The sequence below is a fragment of the Maylandia zebra genome, linkage group LG23 (genome assembly GCF_041146795.1).
Source record: "Maylandia zebra isolate NMK-2024a linkage group LG23, Mzebra_GT3a, whole genome shotgun sequence".
Taxonomy (NCBI): Eukaryota; Metazoa; Chordata; class Actinopteri; order Cichliformes; family Cichlidae; genus Maylandia; species Maylandia zebra.
The window spans coordinates 48,915,224-48,940,479 of NC_135188.1; the positions used below are offsets into that span (position 1 = coordinate 48,915,224).

The 25,256-nt window shown below is 41.7% G+C and overlaps 1 long non-coding RNA gene across 1 annotated transcript; it reads right to left on the reverse strand.

Moving 5' to 3' along the window:
- Nucleotides 1–669: 669 nt before the first annotated feature.
- On the reverse strand, nt 670–6,748 carry LOC112430357 (uncharacterized). The gene is made up of 4 exons (XR_013095806.1): nt 6,390–6,748; nt 1,475–1,541; nt 964–1,054; nt 670–883 (listed from the first exon to the last, which is right to left on the reverse strand). It is a non-coding gene; the product is annotated as an uncharacterized LOC112430357 (long non-coding RNA).
- Between the last annotated feature and the right edge of the window lie 18,508 nt (nt 6,749–25,256).

A 25,256-nucleotide genomic window follows, 5' to 3' on the forward strand; every position in this document is an offset into this window, starting at 1 on the left:
CACCCATCTCTTCATCGCTTGCATTTAGTCCAAAGTGCTGCTGCACGTCTTTCAACAAGTGTTAGACTGTATGAACACATCACTCCAGTTTTAGTAAATTTACACTGGCTCCCTGTAAAATATCGTATTGATTTTAAGATTCTTTTACTTACTTTTAAAGTTCTAAAAAAATATGGCGCCGAGTTATTTAAATAAACTCAACATGTACGACCCCAAAAGAGCACTGAGATCATCTAGCCAGATGCTCTTAGCACAACCAAGGTCTCGATTGAAGCATAGAGGAGATCGGGCCTTCGCAGTAGCAGCACCCAGACTCTGGGATAATCTTCCAGAGGAGATTCGTACTTCGGAGTCTATTCAGTCTTTTAAATCACGTCTTAAAACTCCCTTTTTGACTTTGGCTTTTAATTTGAATTCAGTATGAGTACCATCAGGCCATTTTATGTTTTTTTGTTAATTCATTGTCTTCTTATTTATCTGTATTTGTTTCTAATGTATATATATTTATTTCTCTATTGTTTTCTCTTGTTTTTAACCGATTGTGAAGCACTTTGGTCTGTTGTTTTTAAATGTGTTATACAAATAAATTTTGAATTTGAATATTTAAGTCCTCAGTGTCACGGTTCACTGGGGACTCAAAGGTGGGACTCTGATACTTTCAATCAACACAGTAGAATTTATTTGACGCTTCACCAGGTGTTTGTACAACAGTGCAGGGCACGGTGCTATATACAATAGTGTCAGGGGCTCCGGGAAATCCAAGGTGGGGAAGACCGGGAAAAACACTCTTGCTCCTCTTCGTTCACACACTGCTCACCGCCAGCCGCTCTCCACTCCCTCACAAAAAATCCTCTTGGGAAACACATGGACAGGTCTAGGGAATCTATACACAAGAATAAGCATGTTGACACTCGGGCACAGAATCAACAAGAGCTATGAATTGATCTTTAGAGCCGGGGCTACATTGATGCGAGTCATACAACGATCCAGCGATGAGTAGCTTTCCTTCCTAAGCTTAAGTAATGGCAGGGATAGGGAGGCGCAGATGTTCACTCTCCACAGGTGTGTGGGCCGAGGGCAGGAACCCACAATGAGAGAGAGAGAGAGGGAGAGAAACAATAACACTGGTGATTCAGCTTCCTGCTGATCCACCGTGACACTCACCAAAGATCTAGAAATGATTCATCTTGAAACTCTCACTCCCACTAGGGAGTGGTGTTCAGTAGCTTTACAAAAACATGATAAAGTGTTTTGTTTGTCCCCACAGTCTCAAAATCCCCCTCCTCTGGGGTATTTAGAGACAGTAGGATATCTTCCTCATCCTGCCACTAGCAGGAGAGACCACAGTCATGTTCTTCATCCCATTGACCAGATACTCTACGATCTTCAACAAATCCTCTAAGAACTCCAGACCTCCACAGACCTCCTCCACTACTTTCTCCAGCAGTTGGTTAGACTTGATTTTAAGACTTACTTGATCAGAGATGTACGTCTTCATAAGATGACCTAGCGTCATGCAGCCAACTTGTGTCATCCTCAGGCTGCCAAAAGAAAGAACTTGAGGAATGAGAAACTGGGGCTCCTTAAAAAGCCACATCCTGCAATCTAAAAAATATTCATTGTGTTTGTCAGTAGAACTTAACAAAAAAGCATTTTTCTGCTAAAAAAACAGTAAGTTGTCTACATGTACACGTTTCAGTGAGTTGACTAATCGATGTTAAAAGTCAGTGCAACACAAAAATTAAAAAACAGCTCCTTAACCTAAATGTTTGAGTATATTGAATAAAATGCTTTTGTCATCAATCAACAACAGAAAATATTAAGTTTGTGTAACATGTAAAAATGAGTTTCAACATCCTTCCTGTTTGAATTGAGACCATTCAGACAGCAGAGGGCAACCCCGTAGCATATGTTCGTATCGTGCGCAACAGTTTCTGGATTCTTGTGGCTTCGTGGGAGAAGAGGTGTGTTTGCCCTCGACTGTGTTCGGTGAGTTAGGTAAGTACTGAATTCTAAATAGATGAATTACAAGTTGTATTTGTACACTTTAAAATGTCATCTTTAAAAAAACTGAAATTTGATGGTTTTAATTGTAATTGTTGTTGGGGTTTTTTTTAAGTTTAGCTAGCCGTTTCTTTTAGCTAGCAAACGTTCCTCACAAATAAAAGAGTACAGATACAATTAAAATATGTCACTTGTCCGGGTACATTTGGTTAGCTGATAGACCATGTAGCAGAGCATGTTCAATTTGAACCCGTATATGTTCAAATTAACCGGTCAGTAGCTGCCTGCATTCTTATCATGGTGTCAGAGTAAATTCGTGTTTCCACAAGATGGTCTTGGGTGAGGTAACTAATTACTGACAGAGTAAAATGTGGTGAATTTATCCCTGACTAAAAGTATTTCTATCAATTGTGTTGATGTTCTAAGCTCGACTGGGAAGTGTGCCTGACGTTAAAGATGGTTGACCTGGCAAAAAAAACAAAAACAATATTGTGTGTGTGTGTGTGTGTGTGTGTGCGCGTGCATACGACTTGCATTTGCTTTCTGTAATTGTAAGCATAATGTAAAGTGTGGGGTTGTGGCCACAGTGGTATTTAAATAGTTTAAAATAAATTTCTCTTACACATTCGGATTTGACACCTTACTACAAGTTTAAACTGCAGTCTGTAGATGTAAATTTTAAAATTCAATTTTGTTCAGTCTTTATGATTCATCTTTTTCAGTGTAGTGTAGTAGTAGTGTTGTTGTAGTGTTTTAGAGAAGGTTTTATACTTAAAATAGCTTGTTAACTCAAAAGCTTCAATAATTCTTTGCATTACAAAAGGTTGCAGTAAATTTCAAAATGCATTGGACTTGCAAAATTTGCAAGTTTGAAACATCAAGAAGGAATGAGCTCTTAAAGCATTACAGGCTTAAACATAGCCATGGTGGACTGTTTATACCTTGCCTGTACTGGGATTGTTACTGCTCATTTGAACATGTGCTTCTCATAGGAACCGAAAACACACTCCTCACTCATTGGATGACTTCGAGCCTGAGCTGATACAGAGGTGTGTCAGTCGTTTGAATGCAGGAGATGATCCTCTTGAGGAACATAATGAAAATCCATCGTGTGAAGATGTAGCAAATGCAGAGGATGAAGAAATTGGGGAATTGCCTAATTTAATTGAGAAACATTTAGCCCACCTACTACTAAAACTGGAAAGTATATATAATGTACCTCGCAGGTGTATTGATGAATTAGTTGTTACAGTTACAGTTATAGTTCATGTCATTCTCTGATTCAGGTCCTATTCATCAAAAGCACAATTGTGCTGTTGATGAAATTTAGGTTACATTTACTTTTACTCACCTTATCCTACTGCTAGCAAAGTGGGCATTTAAAGCAGGCCAGTGTGTAACAGTTTAAATTGAAGTTACAAAGATTAAGTCTTTAATTCTTTTAAAAACATATTTAAAATCAATATTTAGCACAATGCAAGTCACATAAATGTAATAGTTCTGACTTTTCACCTAATAAACTGTAAGTTTAAGTTTTGTTTTGCTTTTTTTATTCTCCAGAGTTCGGTGGAAATGAAGAGAGAGGTCGCAATCCGTTGCCTGAAGGTGTATCTGAAAGAGAAGGAAGAGGATCTCTTCAGAGAACAGCTGGTAGGTGAATCTCGCATTCTTTTGTGTTTTATTTTTAAACGGCACATAAAATGCTGACATGTTTCCATTTAAACTACCTACTTGCCAGGATGGTGAACAACAGTTCCCAGAAGAAGTGGTAAAGATTGTAGTCACCAGACGAGCAGCAGTGTCTCTCCCAGCTGTCGCTAAAATTGTGATTGAAGGAGCAGCTGTCCTGGAAGACCTTGATGTGCCCAGAGCGTGTGCCTTAATGATGGGGCTTATATACGCTCTCAGTCTGAGCTACCCCAAACAAGTAAAGAACACTCTAGAGGTATTCCAGAAGGTATTTCTGGAACTTGATGGGCTTAAAGCCAGTCCACAGGTAATGTCTCTTATGTTTTTGTATGCAGTCCTAGATGAGTGTAGTTTTGAGAAAAGTTTGTAATACATATAACCTTAGCTTTGGATTAAAATGTTTTGTCATTTCCTTGATTCTGTGACAAGTTGAACAAGTTGATACCAATTTAAGTTAATGTTAATGTACATGAAGTACTTTTTTTTTGCTTAGTCATTTATAATTAAAAGGCTGCTGTAACATTTCATTTATGTTGTATTGACACAGAAGTGTATTACTTTGAAAATATTTTGTAATAAAATAATCAATTGGAATAAGTGAAATGGGTTTGTGTGATTTTAGAAAAGTTACTATAGAAACCTAAACTAATTGGCATGGATAATGGTGAGTAGGGTGTATGTAAAAAAGTTAGTTGGTGTAACTCAACTAATATAATTTCTCAACTTAATTTTACCAGAAATTGTAAATTAATATTAGGTTGCATAAACTTAATTGTGCTTTTGGAGGTCAAAGGTAAATCATGTTGGTTTGTTAAACAAGTTGAGTTAGCCGAACCTAAAAATTACTTGCTGAATTTACTTAATAATATGCAAAATTTGTAACTTAAAAAGCTGAGTGGAAATTGTTGCCTTAATTTTTTAAGTTGAGCCAACAAAATATTTTTTACAGGGTGTGTGTCACCCCAGGTTTTTGTGAAACCTTAATACCTGCCATGCCTGTAAAACAGACTGGTAAAGAAAGAGTCAGAAAACTTAAATCTATGGACCGAGGCTGGAACAGGAAAGGTGTTTATCATATTGCTGGTGACTCCTCCACCGGCTCAGCCACAGGCTCAGGTGGCCTTTTGACTGCCTTGTGAGGTATAAGTAGCCCACTTCAAAACATTTCATTGTGTCCATGCTTGAATCACTCATCCAAGTGACTTCTTCAGACTTCTTCTGAAGAAGTCACTTGGATGAGTGATGAAACATTTCTCCCACTGAAACTGCTTCGTCCAGATGAACAGAATCAACTTTTGGAGATTCACTCTGAAGGAAACTTCTAGTGTCTGTAATGAAGTTTAAAAAGTTTAAAATCTGCCTCCTGTAAGACTGAACATGTTTCTATTTTTCATCTACATCTACAACCCAGACCCACAGTTCAAAAGTCACTCACCAGCTTCCCAAAATGCTACAGCTCCCACTCCAGTGCCTCATTGGGAATAAACGAGGAAAAATCTGACTCTGTGACCATAACACCCCAACCCTGGGAAAGTGGGGAGACCTGCAGAAAAGTGCTAATTAGGGAAACATCACTAAGTCAGCCACTCACCACCTGTTTGACCCGCTGCCCTCCGGACGGCGCCTCAGACTTCAGACTGTTAACAAATACGACCCCCACAACACCCCACCGCTGCTCAGCCACTCGCCATCATCACTCAGGCCACTCATACACACACTCTACTCAGATCATGTCCATTAGACTACTTCCAAAGACTTTGCAGCCAGTTCTTCTAATGTGTGTCTTTCTCTTGTTTGTTAGTTTTTGTTCCTGCTGTCTGATATTTATGTTTTATACCTGCAGAGTTGGTGTGGAGCACCCACAATTCCTTTGTATATGTACAATGGCAATAAAGGGCTATTCTATTCTAGTTTAGCCACAGATCACTTCTCTCTTAAAAATACCACCATGACCCAGTTCGTTCTGGAAGTGTGGGACGGATTAGCATGTCCTACATCTCTCACACCTTACAGAACAGCCTCTACTGAATCTATAGTGTCCGGATGAAACTGTAATCCAAGCTTCAAAGAAAGGGATGGACAGAGGATGGCATTCCCTCTTCCAGTCCACGAAAAAATACCAACACCACACAAAAAAAAAGCACTAACAGCAACATACACAATTATTCAAAATAATCAATCACCAAACTCCAGTATGCACCAAAGAGAGAGTGACACAGAAAGAGTTCAAACACCTGGGATCAGCCATTCAAAGCAACACGCAGTGGACAAGAAAGGCAGAAAGCAGTTTGGTATGGAAAAGATGGAGCAGCGCATCAAAAATGACAGGGAAGTGGTCTGACACACAGCCATCAGTCATGCTCAGATTATACACTTGAATACTCGATGGTGACACTTGGTCTAAAGAATGGCCCGGCTTCTGAGTAGGTGCATTCGTACATAGAGTTTAATCATTCATTTATCATGGGTTTATCAGGACAGCAAAAAGAGAATATTAAAATCAAAGAGGATTAAAAATGTGCCGAAACGAGCTATCAAAAGCGGATTGACCATGCCCACTGAAGTTGACTGCAGTTCAAAACTGGTAATGTGATCAGTGTTCGACAGACGGGCATTAGTCTTTCTTAAATATTGCTACTATGTACTAAGAAAGTTACAGTCAGCTGAGCAAAGTTCAGCGAGTGACAAGATCTCACCTTCTGCCAGGTCTCCATCACAAGCAGCAAATCCAAATTGCAGCTGAACAAAGTCACTTGGGATAAAACTTTTATTGGATATGGATCCTTATGAAAGCTAACTTGACTGTAAGGGACATATTGTCATGGTTCGCGAGGCGAGCTGTATGGACCCAAGATGTGGCAAAACTGAGGTGAGGAAGCTTTATTGAAGGAGCGTGCACAAACAGCAAAGGCGAGGGTGGCGAAAACCGAACTGAGTAAAACCTAAACTGGAAAAACTAAAACTTAAACAACAAAACCTGAACATGAGTGAGGGTAACTTGCAGGGAGAATTCACAGGAAGACAAAGAGAAAACCGCAGACTGGAAAACACCAAATAACGCATAACCAGCAACAGGCAAGAGAACACACAGGGTTTAAATACACACAGCAGTAATCAGGGGATGGGAGACAGGAGGGGAACACACCTGGGAGAAATCACAGCTGACGAGGCAGGGCAAACGTAAACCGGACACACTCACAGAAGACAAGGACCTTCAGAATAAAACAGGAACCTAACAGACACAGAGAACCAGACAAGACACTGCACTAAACAGACAGACTCACAAGCAGACACAGTGACACCATGGACAGACAGAGGGAACACAGAGAAGTGGGAGCAGGCAGGCACAAAACAAAACCCTAACCAATGGCAAACCAAAGACATAACAGAATAAACAAGAACACAGAGTAATATAAAGAAACAAAACACTGAGTTGTCAGACTCAGGACCATGACACACATACTGTCATATTGATTCCCACGGTAGAGGGGAAGACTTCTGGGGATTACGCCACCATGCTTCACTGCTGGCCTGTCTGGGGCTTACCCCTGGGAGGAATGCAGAAGTCAGCAGCTAAGCCCATAGGGATGGACTGGAGGAAAGCATACCTGGACACAAGGGAGCACCAGTGGGTGAGTTAAGGCCAGTCAGATCCCTCTTCCTCAACATGAAACAGATAGGCTGATATTGACTGACACACATGCTTTTTCAGCCTAACTGAGATGCCTGAACGCCTCCTGCTACTGGATTATTTTTTCCAGTAAACAGCCCAGGGTCCTCCAGGTGTACTGTAGAGTTGGAACACCACCTTTACTTGGTCTTGGTCTTGTTTTGGTCTTGCTGTCTCGTCAGATCGACATAGTGGTCAGGAGATTTGGAGTAAACAGACACACAACGTAGCATTCGATAATGTGTCATGCACAAAGGCATCAGCTCTGAGAGCCGTGCTTACAGAGCGCTTTGTAGTGAATCAGAAGAATCGACTCCCATTGAGCGAGAGCCGCTCCTCACTTATTCTCCCTTCGCTGCTCAGCTCTCACACAGTGGCTCAGCTACGCTCCAATCCCTTCATATTGTGGCCAATCACATATGAGGATATAGGATAATATCATTATGTGAAAAACGGGTGAGAGACAGTCAAGTGGAGCGTGCGTCTGTCCTCTCTGTAAGTGAGTGAGACAGTAGACAGCGGTGAGGAGGGCTGTGCGAGTGCATCGCAAAAAGACTTTTTCGTCTCGGTCTCTGTTGTGGTCTTGTGTCGACTTTGTCTTGGTCTTGGTTTAGGCGGTCTTGACTACAAGTCTAGTGTACTGAGGAGTAGGGCGCAGACCAGATTCAAGAAACAGTCACTTATAGACTCAGGAGACTTTGGTGATCATAAACTGACAGCTTTCAATTCAATTTAATTCAGTTTTATATCTATAGCACCAAATTACAACAGTTGCCTCAGGGCACTTTTTGTTGTTTTCACAGTATTGTTGACCCTACAACAATACAGAAAAACAGAAAAACAAAACGAAAATCAGATGACCCTCTCTGAGCAAGCTCTTTGGTGACAGTGGGAAGAAAAAAATCCCTTTTAAGAGGAAGAAATCTCTGACAGATCCAGGCTCAGGAAGCACTTGGCGGGGTGAGGTGAGTGAGGTGAGGAAGACAGGACAAAGACATAACAGATAACAATTAATTAATTGGAGAGAGGTGTATAAACACATAGTGAGTGGGAAAAAAGTGAGTGAAGTGAAGCAGAAACACCCAGTGCATCATGGGAATCCCCCAGCAGCCTACGTCTATTGCAGCATAACTAAGGGAGGATTCAGGGTCACCTGGTCCAGCCCTAACTATATGCTTTAGCAAAAGTCCCAACGAGTCCCTGGCGAAGTCTGTGGTCCCCACATGCTTCAAAAGATCCACCATCATCCCTGTGCCCAAGAATAGCAAACCCTCATCCCTGAACGATTACCGGCCAGTTGCACTGACCTCAGTAGTAATGAAGGTGTTTGAGAGGCTGCTGAAGAACATCATCTCCTCCTCCATCCCAGACACCACAGATCCGCTGCAGTTCGCCTACAGATCCAACAGATCCACCGAGGATGCCATCGCCCACGTCCTACACACCACTCTCAGCCACGTGGACAAGAAACAGGGTAACTATGTGCGAATGCTGTTTGTTGATTACAGTTCAGCATTTAACACAATAGTGCCCTGCAGACTGTTCACAAAGCTGAGGGATCTGGGACTTAACAGTCTGTGTGCATGGGTGTTGGACTTCCTCACTGGCAGAACTCAGGTGGTGAGGGTGGGCAGGTGCTTCTCCAACAGCATCACCATCAACACAGGAGCACCTCAGGGATGTGTCCTCTCGCCACTGCTCTACTCCCTCTACGCTTCAGACTGTGTGGCCACCCATGGCTCCAACACCATTGTGAAGTTTGCTGACGACACAGTGGTGTTGGGTGCCATCTCCAACAACGATGAGGCGGCCTACATGGATGAAGTGAAGAATCTGGCATCGTGGTGCCAGGACAACCACCTCCAGCTGAACGTCAGCAAGACCAAGGAGCTGGTGGTGGACTTCAGAAGGGGTCAGCACAGAGACTACAAGCCCATTATCATCAATGGAGCTCCAGTGGAGGGTGCAGTCCTTCAAGTATCTTGGTGTCCACATCTCCTCAGACCTGACATGGGCTGCCCACATTCAGGTCCAGACCAAAAAGGCTAGGCAGCGCCTGTATCACCTACGACAACTGAGGAAGTTCAGGGTCTCTCCAAAGATCCTCAGGATTTTCTATACAGGCGCTGTGGAGAGCATCCTCACACAGAACATGACATCGTGGTTTGGGAACAGCTGTGTGAAGGACCAAAAAGCTCTCCAGAGAATGATCCGTACAGCAGAACGCTGCTGCAGGATTGCTCTCCCCCCGCTTCAGGACACCTACACCAGGAGATGCCGGACTAGAGCAGCGCAGATACTGAAGGACCCGTCCCATCCTGGCAACAAACTGTTCCAACTTCTGCAATCTGGTAGAAGGTTCCGCATCTTCCGGGCAAGGACAGAGAGACTCAAGAGGAGCTTCTATCCCCAAGCCATCCGTGCCCTAAACACACACACCCGCCCTCTCACATCATCTATAATTGACTGAGACAGGACTCTTCCAGACACTAAACCAAGGCACAATGTACATTTCAATTCCTTTAATTTTAAATATGTTTATATTGTCTATCCTGTAAAATAGTCAGATGTCTATTCATATTAATGTACAGAATTCACCTGCTTGCTGCTACTACTGCACATTCACCCAATGTATATACTATATGTAATGTTCTTCCTCTACACCCCCCCCCCCCCCCCCCCCCCCAATTTTTTTTTGCACATGTCGAGGAGCGTGTCAGGCTACATTTCACTGTGTGTTATACTTGTATAACTATGGATGTGACAAATAAAGAACCTTGAACCTTGAACAAAAGATGCTGAAAATAAATATAAAAAATACAAAAATAAGTTGACCAATATTATACGTGTATGTAGAAAGGAGTATTATAGTAAAATATTGAACAACAATAAACATAATATGAAAGGAATATGGGATGTTTTAAACGGTATCATTAAAAATAATTCTGGACAACAAAGTTATCCACAATACTTTATCGATAATGGCAATATTATGGAAAACACTGCTGATAAGGTCAACAGCTTTAATCATTATTTTGTAAATATTGGACCAAAACTGGCAGAACAAATTCCTGAGTCACTGCCATCAGTAGAATGTAGTGAAAACCTGATTGATAGGAACCCTAACTCAATGTTCCTCACATCAGTGGAGGAAAAAGAAATAATTGACATTGTACACATGTGTAAATATAAAACATCTACTGATTGTAATGATATTGACATGAAAATCGTCAAGAAGGTCATTGAAGGAATTGTAGGACCTCTAACATATATTTGCAACTTATCATTTCAGACGGGAAAAGTGCCAAACAAAATGAAAATAGCTAAAGTTGTGCCGCTGTATAAAACCGGGGATAGACGCCACTTCACAAATTACAGGCCTGTTTCTTTACTACCACAATTCTCCAAAATCCTAGAAAACCTGTTTAATAAACGATTAGACAAATTCTTAGATAAATATAAATTACTCTCTGACAGTCAATATGGATTCAGATCAAAAAGATCAACATCTCTGGCATTAATCGAATCAGTTGAGGAGATTACGAATGCCATAGATCAGAAACAGTATGCAGCTGGAGTATTTCTGGATCTCAAGAAAGCATTCGACACAATCAATCATGACATATTAATTAATAAACTGGAACGGTATGGGATTAGGGGGGTTGTACTGCAATGGGTGAAAAATTATTTAAGTGACCGGAAACAATTTGTGAAGCTGGGTGTCCATTCCTCATCATGCTTGGACATTGCTTGTGGTGTTCCACAAGGCTCTGTACTGGGTCCAAAATTATTTATTATTTATATAAATGATATTTGTAAGGCATCTGATATATTAAAATTAGTATTATTTGCAGATGACACAAATATTTTTTGTTCTGGGGGGAATCTAAAGGAGCTGCTGGATACAATTACTTCAGAAATGTGCAAAATTAAAAAATGGTTTAACAGGAACAAACTATCGCTAAATCTAAGTAAAACTAAAATTATCTTATTTGGGAATTCCCTTAGAAATGCACAAGTGCAGATTCATGTAGATGGTGTGGAAATTGAAAGAGTACTTGAACATAAGTTTCTTGGTGTGATTATAGATGATAAATTAAACTGGAAGTCTCATATAAATCATATACATAACAAAATTTCAAGAAGTGTCTCAATCTTGAGTAAAGTAAAACACATTCTGGACCACAAATCACTCCACATTCTCTATTGTTCCCTGATTGCACCGTATTTGAATTACTGTGCAGAGGTTTGGGGCAATACTTACAAATGTTCGCTATCATCAATCTTTATATTACAAAAAAGGGCCATAAGGATAATCCATAAAACTGGTTACAGAGATCATACAAATCCACTATTCTTAAAATCAAAAATTCTAAAATTCACAGATCTGGTTCATTTTCTCACAGCACAAATTATATATAAAGCAATAAATAACCTGCTTCCTGACAATATTCTAAAAATGTTTTCTAAAAGGGAACGGGGATACAATTTGAGGGGGGAATTAAATTTAAAACATCCTCGTATCCGTACAACATTAAAAAGTTTTTGCATCTCTGTGTGTGGAGTGAAGCTGTGGAACAGACTAAGTAAAGATATGAAGCAATGTCCAAGCATGGCGCAGTTTAAAAAGCGGTTTAAGGATATGGTTTTTACAGGGTACAGGGAAAAGGTAGAGATTTGATAGGGTGTTCTTGTCTAATATTTTCATGTGTGTGCGCATGCACGGGTTTGTTGGTATGGATATATATATATAATTGTAGGCTGTGTATCCTTGAGGTGTTAATGGGGTTATTGAAAATGTGTATATGTGCGTATGTGTGTATATACGTATGTATGGATAGATAGAAACATATATGTGTATATATTTAAAAAAAAAAAAAAAAAAAAAAATTACACATAACATATAATGTAATTGCAAGGAGGTATTTCTGTAGTCTATTGATACTAGATAGTGGAAAAGGGGTGGGATTAAATAAGCTTATGCTTCTTCCTGCTCCTTTTTGAACATGGACGTTATTTGGAGTTGTGGTTGCTCATTTTCCTTTTGTTTGCTTTGTTCATTTGTCTCTTTTAATTCTATTTTTTTTTTATACTTTTTCAACATGTTCAAAATAAAGATTCAATCAATCAATCAAAAAAACCTTGAAAAAGGAAAGTTTGAAGCCTAATCTTGAAAGTAGAGATAGTGTCTGTCTCCTGAATCCAAACTGGAAGCTGGTTCCACAGAAGAGGGGCCTGAAAACTGAAGGCTCTGCCTCCCATTCTACTTTTAAATACTCTAGGAACAACAACAAAACCAACAGTCTGTACACAAGTGTTCTATTGGGGTGATACTATGAGGTCTTTACAATAAGATGGGGCCTGATCATTCATGTCATGTTCCAAGGTCTGGGACGCAATATTTGTGTTTTGGCTTTTGATCCTGCATCATTTCATATTCCAGGGTTTAGACTGTGGTTCTAGGGTTGTTTGTTGTTTTGCTTTTTATTGGTTGGAATTATGAAATATTTCTGTCCAGTGTTTGAGACCCTCTGAATTTTGTTTCTAGTTTGTGGGTCCTGTCTGAATTCCAGTGTGTTTTTGTCTCCTTTGTAGTTAGTCTTGTCTTCATGTGTGTTTACTGCCTCCCCCATTATTCATGTCTCTCAGTCTGGTTACTTTCCAGTTCTAGTGTCATCTGTCCATTTCATGGGTCTTAATCTGTCTCTCTGTTTCTTACTTCCTGTTTTATTTTGAGTCTCTCATTCTGTGTGCTGTGCGTTCAGTTTTGCTTCCTCTGTTTCTTTAGTCTGTAAATAGTTCCAGCTGTGGTTCCACCTGTTCCTTGTCTGTGTTTCACTAGTAAATTCCTAATTTCCAGTTTCTCCTTTTCTAAGTTTCTGTACTTTTGAGTTTTCTAAGTCATAGCCTTAAATCTGTTGTGATATGGGTCCCACTCTGCCTACCACGCAGCACGCCATGACAATTCAAGACCTTCGAGAGTTGAAGGATTTACAATTCTGTATTCGGTTTGCGGGGCAAGCCGTGTGTAAATTATTAAAGGACCCTTTTATGCAGGCAGCTCAGATGCAAGTGAGTTTATTCATAAGATGATGATACAAACAGAAATGGCGAGGGAGAGCATGAAAACTAAGCAAAACCCTAAACTGGAAAAAATAACAGAAACAAACCAGAAACAGAGATGCAGAGAGACACGGAGAAACAACCTGAGACGACGGAGGGAGATACGCAGACGACCCAACAATGCACACGAGAAAACACAGGGCTTAAATACACACAGGGCAATCAGGGGATGGGAAACAGGAGGGAGACACGGCTGGCAAAGGAAAGCACAGACAGAAATGACTAAACACTAAACTGAGGAAGAACAGAACCAAATACCAAAATATATCACAACAATAGAAAACACGAAACGCTGCGTCAGAGACCCAGGATCATGACAGAACCAGTGACAAGAAGCCAGTATGAACGAAATCTGCTCTCTCTTTCTACTTCCTGTCAGCACTCTTACTGCAACATTTTGAAACAGCTGATAGGTTTTCAGGGAGTTTTCAGGACGTCCTAACAATAATGAATTGCAGTGATGTACAGCCTGTAGATCATTCACTAAAAGTGAAACAGAGACAGGACAAGCAACAGAGGGAGCAGTTGGTGGCAGGCAGCCAGAAACAGAGGCACAGTTTGGATGTGGCAAGAGTGAAAGGAGAAGATTTACAAGATGGTGGTGATTTGCTATGATGTACGGATTGGAGATGTGACACTGACAAAAAGACAGCAGCCCAAGCCGGGGCTGGTAGTGCTGAAGATGTTAAAATTTTCATTGGAAGTGACCAGAGTGGACAGGAATTGAAAAGAGCATATAAGAGAGAAAGTTCAAGTTGAGCAGTTTAAAGAAAAAGTGTTTTACAGCTCAGATGGTTTGGACATGTGCAGCGGAGGAATGGTGGATACACTGGACAAGGGATATCACAAATCACAACAACAGTCACCTCGAGGCGCTTTATATTGTACAGTAGATCGTACAGTAATAGATTCAGAGAAAACCCAACAATCATATGACCCCCAATAATGAATTACAGTCGTCCAGCCTGGAAGTAATAAATGCATGAACTAGTTTTTCAGCGTCACTCTGAGACAGGATATTTCTAACTTTAGAGATGTTGCACAAATGGAAGAAAGCAGTCCTACATACAGTGGGGCAAAAAAGTATTTAGTCAGCCACCGATTGTGCAAGTTCCCCCACCTAAAATGATGACAGAGGTCAGTAATTTGCACCAGAGGTACACTTCAACTGTGAGAGACAGAATGTGAAAAAAAAATCCATGAATCCACATGGTAGGATTTGTAAAGAATTTATTCGTAAATCAGGGTGGAAAATAAGTATTTGGTCAATAACAAAAATACAACTCAATACTTTGTAACAGAACCTTTGTTGGCAATAACAGAGGTCAAACGTTTACTATAGGTCTTTACCAGGTTTGCACACACAGTAGCTGGTATTTTGGCCCATTCCTCCATGCAGATCTTCTCGAGAGCAGTGATGTTTTGGGGCTGTCGCCGAGCAACACGGACTTTCAACTCCCGCCACAGATTTTCTATGGGGTTGAGGTCTGGAGACTGGCTAGGCCACTCCAGGACTTTCAAATGCTTCTTACGGAGCCACTTCTTTGTTGCCCGGGCGGTGTGTTTTGGATCATTGTCATGTTGGAAGACCCAGCCTCGTTTCATCTTCAAAGTTCTCACTGATGGAAGGAGGTTTTGGCTCAAAATCTCACGATACATGGCCCCATTCATTCTGTCCTTAACACGGATCAGTCGTCCTGTCCCCTTGGCAGAAAAACAGCCCCATAGCATGATGTTTCCACCCCCATGCTTCACAGTAGGTATGGTGTTCTTGGGATGCAACTCAGTATTCTTCTTCCTCCAAACACGACGAGTTGAGTTTATACCAAAAAGTTCTACTTTGGTTTCATCTGACCACATGACATTCTCCCAATCCTCTGCTGTATCATCCATGTGCTCTCTGGCAAACTTCAGACGGGCCTGGACATGCACTGGCTTCAGCAGCGGAACACGTCTGGCACTGCGGGATTTGATTCCCTGCCGTTGTAGTGTGTTACTGATGGTGACCTTTGTTACTTTGGTCCCAGCTCTCTGCAGGTCATTCACCAGGTCCCCCCGTGTGGTTCTGGGATCTTTGCTCACCGTTCTCATCATCATTTTGACCCCACGGGATGAGATCTTGCGTGGAGCCCCAGATCGAGGGAGATTATCAGTGGTCTTGTATGTCTTCCATTTTCTGATGATTGCTCCCACAGTTGATTTTTTCACACCAAGCTGCTTGCCTATTGTAGATTCACTCTTCCCAGTCTGGTGCAGGTCTACAATACTTTTCCTGGTGTCCTTCGAAAGCTCTTTGGTCTTGGCCATGGCGGAGTTTGGAGTCTGACTGTTTGAGGCTGTGGACAGGTGTCTTTTATACAGATGATGAGTTCAAACAGGTGCCATTCATACAGGTATACAGTGGGGGACAGAAAAGCTTCTTACAGAAGACGTTACAGGTCTGTGAGAGCCAGAGATTTTCCTTGTTTGAGGTGACCAAATACTTATTTTCCACCCTGATTTACGAATAAATTCTTTACAAATCCTACCATGTGGATTCATGGATTTTTTTTTTCACATTCTGTCTCTCACAGTTGAAGTGTACCTCTGGTGCAAATTACTGACCTCTGTCATCATTTTAAGTGGGGGAACTTGCACAATCGGTGGCTGACTAAATACTTTTTTGCCCCACTGTATTTATTTAATATGTGCATTGAAGGACATGTCCTGGTCAAAAATGACTCCAAGGTTCCTCACAGTGTTACTTAGACAATTAGAGGTCATCCAGGTCTTTATGTTGTTCAGACATTTATGCAGTTTAACTGATTGTGTTATCTGGCTTCAAGTTGGGTGTCATCTGGATAGCATTGAAAATGCATGTTATGCCTTATAATGAAACTACCTCGGGCGAGAGTTTTTGAGTAAAGCTGAGTCAAATGATGGCTTTTTAAGTATTGATTTAACTACTGCCATCTTCATTTGGCCCGGCCCCACAGTTGGTATGGCTTGCCGTCTGTTCCTCCACGTCTCTGTTTTAATGTTTTTATTTTGTTATGATGTTGACTCCCTGCTGGTCTACGATCGCCAAGTTTTACTTGATCTCCGACTATCTCCCAATACGCCGGTGTGTAGACTGGGAAATGCACACAAAATACCGCCTCCACTCCTGTCGTTGGTTCCTACTCACCTGCTCCGTGTACCTGTGCCGTCTCCGCGGAAGCGGGGCCGCCGTCACGGCAAAAGGAGTGGGAGATTGGTGAAACTGAAGGCCTGTCTGGCGTTTGGTTGTGCTGTCCCTGGCGTTGCCTGTCACGCCCCTTTTCCCTGGCATCTTCGTAGGCCGTCCTATGCGTGTCTGGTGCCGCTCGCTGGCTCTGGGCTGTTCCCGCCCGGCCGCTCCCGGCCTCCCTGTCCACGGCGGCGCGGAGTGAGTATGCAAAACCTGCGTTACATTGCGCGAGCTTCAAAGTCTAGTGACTATTCAACTCCGGCCAAATTTGGCCTGGTAAACGCCAGATCGGTATCGAATAAGACTTTTATCCTTAAGGAATATTTTTTGTCACACTACTTGGACTTTCTCTGCTTAACTGAGACGCGGATAACTGCTGGTGATTCCAGCGCCTTTGCAGAACTTTTGCATTCGGACTGCTGCTATTTTAATGTCCCACGCAGATCTGGTCGAGGTGGAGGAGTAGCTACTATCTTCAGAGATCGCTACAAGTGCAAGCAGGTTTCATTGGAATTTTATTTTTCCAGTTTTGAACTGTTACTGTTTGAAATAGCCTGTTCTCCCCCTGTACTGTGCACAATAATATACAGGGCCCCAAAATACAGTAAAGACTTTATAAAGGAATTTGCTGCATTTCTAACTGAAGTTACGATAAAATATGACTCCTTTCTTATTGTTGGGGATTTTAATATTCATGTGTGCTGTCCAGATAAGCCCATGGTTAAAGACTTTTTGAATCTTACTGATTCTTTTAATTTAGTTCGATGTGTGTCTGCACCCACGCAACAGTGTGGCCACACTCTCGATCTGGTTTTAGCCCACTCATTGCCTGTTTTTAATCTGAAAGTCTCCGATCCTGTTTTCTCTGAGCATATGCCGGTTCTGTTTGACATCTCTTTATCTAGAAATGAATTCAGGGCGCTTGTCCCTACAAAGACATCTCGTTTGTTAAATTCTTCCACGGCAGCACGGTTCTCCACCTACTATAATCAGTTCTCCATTCCTGAGACACTCCAATACGTAGAGGAACTCGGTTTTTGGTTTCATACCACTTGTCAGACTGTCTTGGATATTGTTGCCCCTCTAAAAATTAAGCATCCTAAGACAAAGTTTGAACCCTGGTTGAACGATGAAACCCGTGCTGCGAGGCGTTGTCAGGGGTAGACATTTGTTCAAACACAAGTAAGAGAAATGAGACAACTGCAGACTGACTCAGAGTGTAATTAGAAAACGTGCGCACGGGTGAATGTCTCTCTGAGAAGACACACACACCGAGCACAGGCTCGCTTGCTTTATTTATAAGGCAAAAATGGGTTACATAGTACTTCCTCTTTTAACTGTCAGGGAAGAGGTTAAACATTAAATCAGCTTATCTGATCTTTCACACACTGGGATAAGAATACAGAAGTATATCATGCTAAAGGAAAAGAATGCATCATTATATCATGCTGTCAAACATCTCAGACACTGAGGTAAGGAATGCATCAGTTTTCCTTTAACAATAGACTTGGTTAGGTGATTCTTCAACAATAGGCTTGGTTATGTGAAAATATATGAACACACAAAATATAAGGCATACTTGGTTAGAATATAAGGCTTACTTGATTATATTGTATTATAGAGATTTGGTTATAATGTATAATGTAGAAAATCTCTAACAGGCGTGAATGTCGTAGGGCTGAGCGGAGATGGAAAGAACATAACTTACAGGTCTCTTTACAAAGTTTAAGAGAGTGCTGGGCCTTATATCAGCTTACAATAAAAGAAGCAAAGCGGAAACACTTTGCAAACATTATTATGGTGAATTATCAGAAACCACATATATTGTTTAAGTCAATTGAGACTATTTTAAGCCCTCCCTCTGCTCTTAGTTTTGAGCCTTCACTTGAAATGTGTGAAAGGTTTCTGCACTTCTTTATAAACAAGGTAGCCTCGGCTAGGGCGCAGATTATTTTGCCCACATCTGACCCCTCTGATCTTCCAATTTGCTCAGCTGTCTTTCAACAGTTTGAGTCGGTTACTCTTGCTCAGCTACAGGAGGTGGTGGATCATTTAAAGCCTGTAGGCTCACCTTATGATCCTTTCCCTCCCCTTTTTCTGAAAGACGTTTGTTCTACCATAGGTCCAACCATTTTAACCATTTTAAATAGCAGCCTTACTTCAGGTGTGGTTCCAAAGAATTTCAAAGATGCAATTGTGCAACCACTTCTTAAGAAACCTGGGCTAGATACAAACGCTGTTGAAAACTTTAGACCAATATCTAAGCTGCCCTTTTTATCTAAAGTCTTAGAAAAAATTGTATATGACCAATTGATCTCATACTTGAACGCTTTTGTAACCGTTTGGCTGGATTACTGTAATTCTCTTTATTTTGGGGTGAGTCGATCTTCTGTTTTTCGACTGCAGTTAGTCCAGAATGCTGCTGCACGCCTTTTAACTGGCACTCGTAGATACGAGCACATCACCCAGTTTTATATTCACTTCATTGGCTGCCCGTGCATTTTAGGATCCATTTTAAGCTGCTTTTATTTGTTTTTAAATGTTTGTCCAATGCTGCCCCTGTGTACCTCTCTGAGCTTCTTCATCCATACATACCTTCCCGGTCCCTCAGGTCGGCAGACCAGCTCCTCCTGAGCGTGCCCAGGACTAATCGTGAGCTCAGAGGGGATCGGGTGTTTGCTGTGGCAGCACCAAAATTGTGGAATGAGTTTCCTTTACATGTTAGACAGGCACCTTCCTTATCTGTTTTTAAATCACGTCTTAAAACATATTTATTTACCTTGGCTTTTAGCACAGCAGGACTTGTTGATGTCTCTTAATATGTTTCTTATTAATCATATTATTTTTAATTTTAAGATATTTTATATGTAATTTAAACTGTTTCCTCTCTGTTTTATATTTGTAGCACTTTGGTCAACATTGTTGGATGTAAAGTGCTTTATAAATAAAGATGCTATGCTATGCTATGCTATGCTAATGTCCGGACACCAGGGACTGTCCCTCAGACAACCTCCCCAGGCCTGGCTCCACGGTGGGACCCCACTAGCCCTATCCCATTCAGGGTGAACTATTCTCTTAACCCTTTAAAGCTGGTCGGAGCAGCACGCTCTGTTTTGCGCAACTATTTTTAAATCCCGGTAGCTCTGCAACCACGTAAGCTGGCGCAATAATTTTTTTTGCATATGAAACCAGAGGAGTTGTACTTACATCTTATGCCATCAGCTTGTCCTCGGTCACAGTTTCCTTCCACATAAAGCTTTGCAAAAACTGCACAAAAAGCGCTTGCAGCAACAAAAACATAATATTCCAGAAACACGCTTTGCCGATCCGATCAGCTGTTCATAACACTTCCTACGTTGGAATAGACGTCAGCGCGAACTTTTTCATTGCCGCCATTACCTGCCCGAAACCGGAACTGATGTCATTTTTGCGGAAATGTAGTTTTTTTTTTTTTTTTACCATAAAGCCTCATGAGCCTATACTGGTGTTTTTAAAAGTTATCTTTGACTTTATGACTTTCTGTGTCGTTTCTGGGATGCTTAGGACTCATATTGCACTGCTGGAAATAGTTTATTTTGATGCATATGCTGTTTTTTTGCAAATTTGCAGTATAATATTTATTTTCGTTTTTTCTGCAGTATATAAAAATTGGTGTATTTCAAAAATAAAACTATGAAGACACCCAAAATAAATTTCCTGTGGTAGGAAACTATTTTCTGCAACTTTTTTGTATTTACAGTTTTGAGGGATAAGCCTCTTAAATTTCTCTAACTAGAAATATATGTTAAAAAAGCAAAAACGATTTTCAATTTTTTTGTAGTTTATTGCACTTTTTTGCAATTTATGTAAGTACTATGCACTTAATGCATACATATTATTAAAATCTGGTTGTATTGATGTATAGCAACTTGAAATGCTCCCAAAAATGGCACTACAGCATGTAAAAATATAATATAAGCTCTGGCGGACTTGGTTCTATGGTAGGTCTTAAAGGGTTAATGTAACACTCAAAGGGGTTTTCTTAATCACTCTTTGTCTGTCCCCTCACCTAGGACCAATTTGCAGTGGGACAAATTTGTCAGCCTCCCTGACAACATAGACCCTGGCATCCCCAAGACAAACAAATCCCTCCCACATGATAAGGTGGCAACTCACGGAAGGGCATCAGATAACAGACAAAGAAAACAGTTATAATCTGAGAACATAGCACCAACAACTGTATAGTCCAGTAAAATAAATGGTAAATGGCCTGCATTTGTATATTCACTGCACAGTGTGGGTTAGATGTTACGGTATCCCTGTTATGTGATGTCTTCTCTTTGCAGGGAGCTAACGTCTTGCAGTACAATATTTCCCATGCCTTTGAACTACATTGATATAAAAATGTCATTCATGCCTCTGTTCTCTTTAAATAAAAATGAGGACTGAGAGTATAGAGACGAGGTGACACCTTTTCTGGTGCAAAGGGAATAATGTCTGCTAAGGTCTTTCAATATGGAAATGAACTTGTTATGGGATGCTGCTCATGTTGTGTTGAAAAAGGAGCAGGAAACAGAGTTATTAAGACTTGCTGGATGTCACAAATTATCCAAAATACAGGAAAGCATTGTTGTCAGCACCACCTCTCCTTTCCATGTTCTTCTGACTCTTGCCTATAGCAAAATGAGCAGCAGCTCAGCTCTAGCATCCAGGTGATGTTATGCTGCAGTTGGGGAAGGGGGCACAGATAAGACTTGTATCTGATGCTGATGATTCTGCTTGTGATTGCCACCTTACCATGAGCCCATTAGTACTCTGGCATGCCTGTTGTTATTTGGCTGTAGCTGGTTGTTTAAAGCAATAAGCTGCCTTTGCCAGAACAGGTGCTGAAACAATTTCTCCTGGCCTGTAGCCTGAAATGTGCTCAGTTAGATTTGACTGCGCAGAGTAACTGTTTGATCAGCAGATGTCCTTTATTTCTGAACATACCACACACTTACTACTGTTTCTTATTATATCCACATTTGAACAGTGATGGGATGGCGTTACAAGTAACGGTGTTACTAATGGTCTTACTTTTTTCAGTAACAAGTAATCTAACTAATTACTATTCCTATCGTTACAACGCTGTTACCGTTACTAACAAGAAAATGCGGCGCGGTCGCATTACTATTTTTCAACAAACAGACGGTTGAAGCTGTGTTCAGTTTACCGCAGCTTATATCAGCTGCACGGAAGTAGCTGTAAGTAATCTGGGCACTACAGCTTTAAGCAGCTGCACGCTCCCGCAGACAGCAATCACTTTCTAGCACAACATCTGGAGCTAAGGGAGCAAAACAATCGCATGAGTGCTGCTGTTTGACTGAGGAAGAATAAAGTAGTCGTGGTAAGACAATCACATGACCACTTCAAGATGACAAAGCAACAAGGTGACATATACCCGTTTATAGATTGTGTTGATAGGCCAGTAAAACCAAAGTGATATATGATAAACATATACGCGCCGTTTTTTCCTCAACAGTTTCGCCACGTTGGCTGTCTAAGGACAGCGCAGCGAGACCTCTCTGCTTATGAGCGAAAAAAATAAATAAAAAATACAGCCCTTTTGTGTTGATGGAAAAATGCACCATGTTGACCAATCAAAAAATTATATGGCAACATGACATTTGGTTGTTTAGGAAGAGGGGGAAGATTTAGGAGTGACGGTGAGAGAGAGAGAGAGCAAGAGAGAGACAGCAGAAAAAGAGAGAGCGAGTTTTGAGATGTGTGAGATTTGTGACGTTTAGCGTGTTTGGAGTGTGTAGTTACTGTGCTGTCTTGTGTAGTTAGTGTGTAGTGTTGTGGCTAGTGTTGTGTTGTGTGTCAGAACAATGAGGCGACTGCTGTCTCCAAGTAGAAACAGCAGCGACACACCTGCTGCTGTCAGACCTGCAGGTATCAGGCTGTGATGTTTCCTTTATAGTGGACAGAAATATTTGCAGTGGCACAAATAATTTGTGGCATCTTATTGAAGAACAGCTGATTGTTCTGTAAACAGTTTGAAATGGTCATTTTAAAAGGGTAAAAGGTAAATGGCTGCAAATAACTTTGTTGTTTGCAAAACTTGTGCATAAGATTTTAAAATTGACAATTTATATTTGCATTTAAAGTTATGAAATATGATTCAATAAACATGTTTGTGGTTGTTACAGTAAAACTATCACTTTTTCTACTCGGATTTTATGTTCTGATTTTCGATCAATTGTGTTAATACAGTTTGTCAAAATGAAAACATGACTGTAAATTCAGACACGTGAGGCTGTGCTGAAAACAATGAGACCAAACAAGGCAAATAAATAGTTTTTAAAGGTGAAATGTGGAGGAAACATCAGAAGTAGTCAAAAATGGACAATTATAACCTGGACCCCAGAGGGTTCAACATTTTTTTTATAGTAACACAATAGTTACTTTTCAAGTAATTAGTTACTTTTAATCTTGTAACTCAGTTACTAACTCAGTTACTTTTTTGAAGAAGTAACTAGTAACTATAATTAATTACTTTTTCAAAATAACTTGCCCAACAGTGCATTTGAATGTTTACCCTGACATTGTTAAATAAATTTTAAAGCGCAAAGTTAAGTAAATTGCTATCTGTCCCTAACACGCGCTTGCTCTGGGTGCTTTATTACCACAGGGACCATTGTTACCTTCAATCTCCACTTCTTCTCGAGCTCCTCTCTGTCCTTGGTACTTCTTGATCTTCTCATGTTCTTTTTTCCTGATGTTGCTGTCACTCACTATAGCTACATCTATCAGTATGGCCATCTTCTTCATGTACTCATGGATGTTTGTCTCATCATGGACAGTGGCTCTGACACTGACTAGTCCTTGGCCACCTTCATTCCACTTCATCTACATGTCACGGGTGTATGCTAGAAGAGAAACCCTTCTAAATGGGAAGAGCAGCAGGGGATGATCACCGAAACAGAAAGACGTAAAAACCCAATTAAAATAGTGAATAAAAAATATATATACTGTAACCGACTGGGTTACAAGTTAGTTTGACTATTGTGTTATCAGTGTTTCAGAATTGCCACTCACTTATGACATAGTTGAACCACACTGGCACCAATTTGATTTATTGAGTGTCCTTGAATGTGTAGTAGTCTAGAGGCCGTTTGGCCTGTCAGTCAGATCAGGTACCTATGACAAAGAGTCAGGAGGAGAGCATGTGTGTGGTTGGCTTAGAGTATTTGGGGGGGAGGGCGGGTATTAGAGAGTCTTGTTGTTTGTGTGTGGGGGGGAAAGGAGTGCGTGTTGAGAGTTTGTTTTGATTCAGGAGAGCGCATTTTCCCTATTGTTTTGGTGTTGGCTATGGCCCACAGTAGCCTGTGTTACTGTTCTTCATAAACATCCAGCAACCGGAATACCGTGATGATCCACCAAATCGGCTGTAGATGCTGGCAATTGCCCTGGGACTTTTCGGGATGTTTCCAATGGATACTCCAAGATTAAGCGGGAACCCCCAGTGGATGCTCACGGACACCACTATGCCGCTGGAAACCAGAGGTTTGCAGAGCACAGAGACTGGGTGAGACAATGGGGATGATGAGAGGGACATGTCGATGTATAGAAACACTTTCTGTGCTTCCATGAACACCCCCAGGTATGATGGCAAGGCTGACTGGGAAACTATTCATGCGCAATTTGAACTGTTGGCCAGGGCTGGTTGGTGGTCTGCTTTAGAAGAAGTCCCTACAGCTAGCTATGTGCCTTACTGGCAATGTCCTGTCTAGCTTACTGCTTTTGAGTCCAGAGGGCAGGGACAATTATGATGCTTTGGTCAGGGCTCTGAAGAGGTGGTTCAGTTCTTGCTCTGCTACTCCCGAGCCTACTCCACTCCGAACTGTGCAGCCGCCGCTGTCCGGGGGAGCACATTAGGGATCTGGCTAATGACATTGAGAGGCTGGTCCACCGCACCTATGCCCACATGCCCCCCGCCATCCAGGGCGAATTAGCTCGGGACCACTTCCTCCAGGCCCTGCTTCCAGATGAGCTGCAGATCCAGACACTGTCAGCCTATCGTAAGTCCCTTCAGGAGGCCCTGGAGCTGGCTACAGGGAGAGAGAGTTACTGTGTGCTGGGACTGCTAAACCCCTGACTCAGCTCACTGGGCCACTGCAAACGGGGGCTACAAGTAGGACTGGACCGGACGCCACTGAACCCGCATGGGTGGAGGTATTGACCCAGTCAGTGAGAGCTATCACGCTGCGTGGGGAACAAAGACCAAGAAGGGGGCCGAGGGTCTGCTGGGGATGTGGACGGTCGGGCGACCTAGCCCGAGATTGTTTCCACGCCGGCAGGGATCAGGGAAACGACATGGTGTCCGCCTAACCGGGACAATGCGGGACCATGGGCCTGTGTCCCAACCTCCTTTACATGTAGGGACAACCCAGCTCGGGGACCACGGGGGTGCACAGCACCCCTGCAGAGCTGTGGATGGACAAGTGGAGCGGTTTGTTTTATTGGGCAGGACTTGGGTTGGGAGCTGCTGGTATGCCCCATTAGTCATGAATGGACTGTGCTACTCAGCCCTGGTGGATA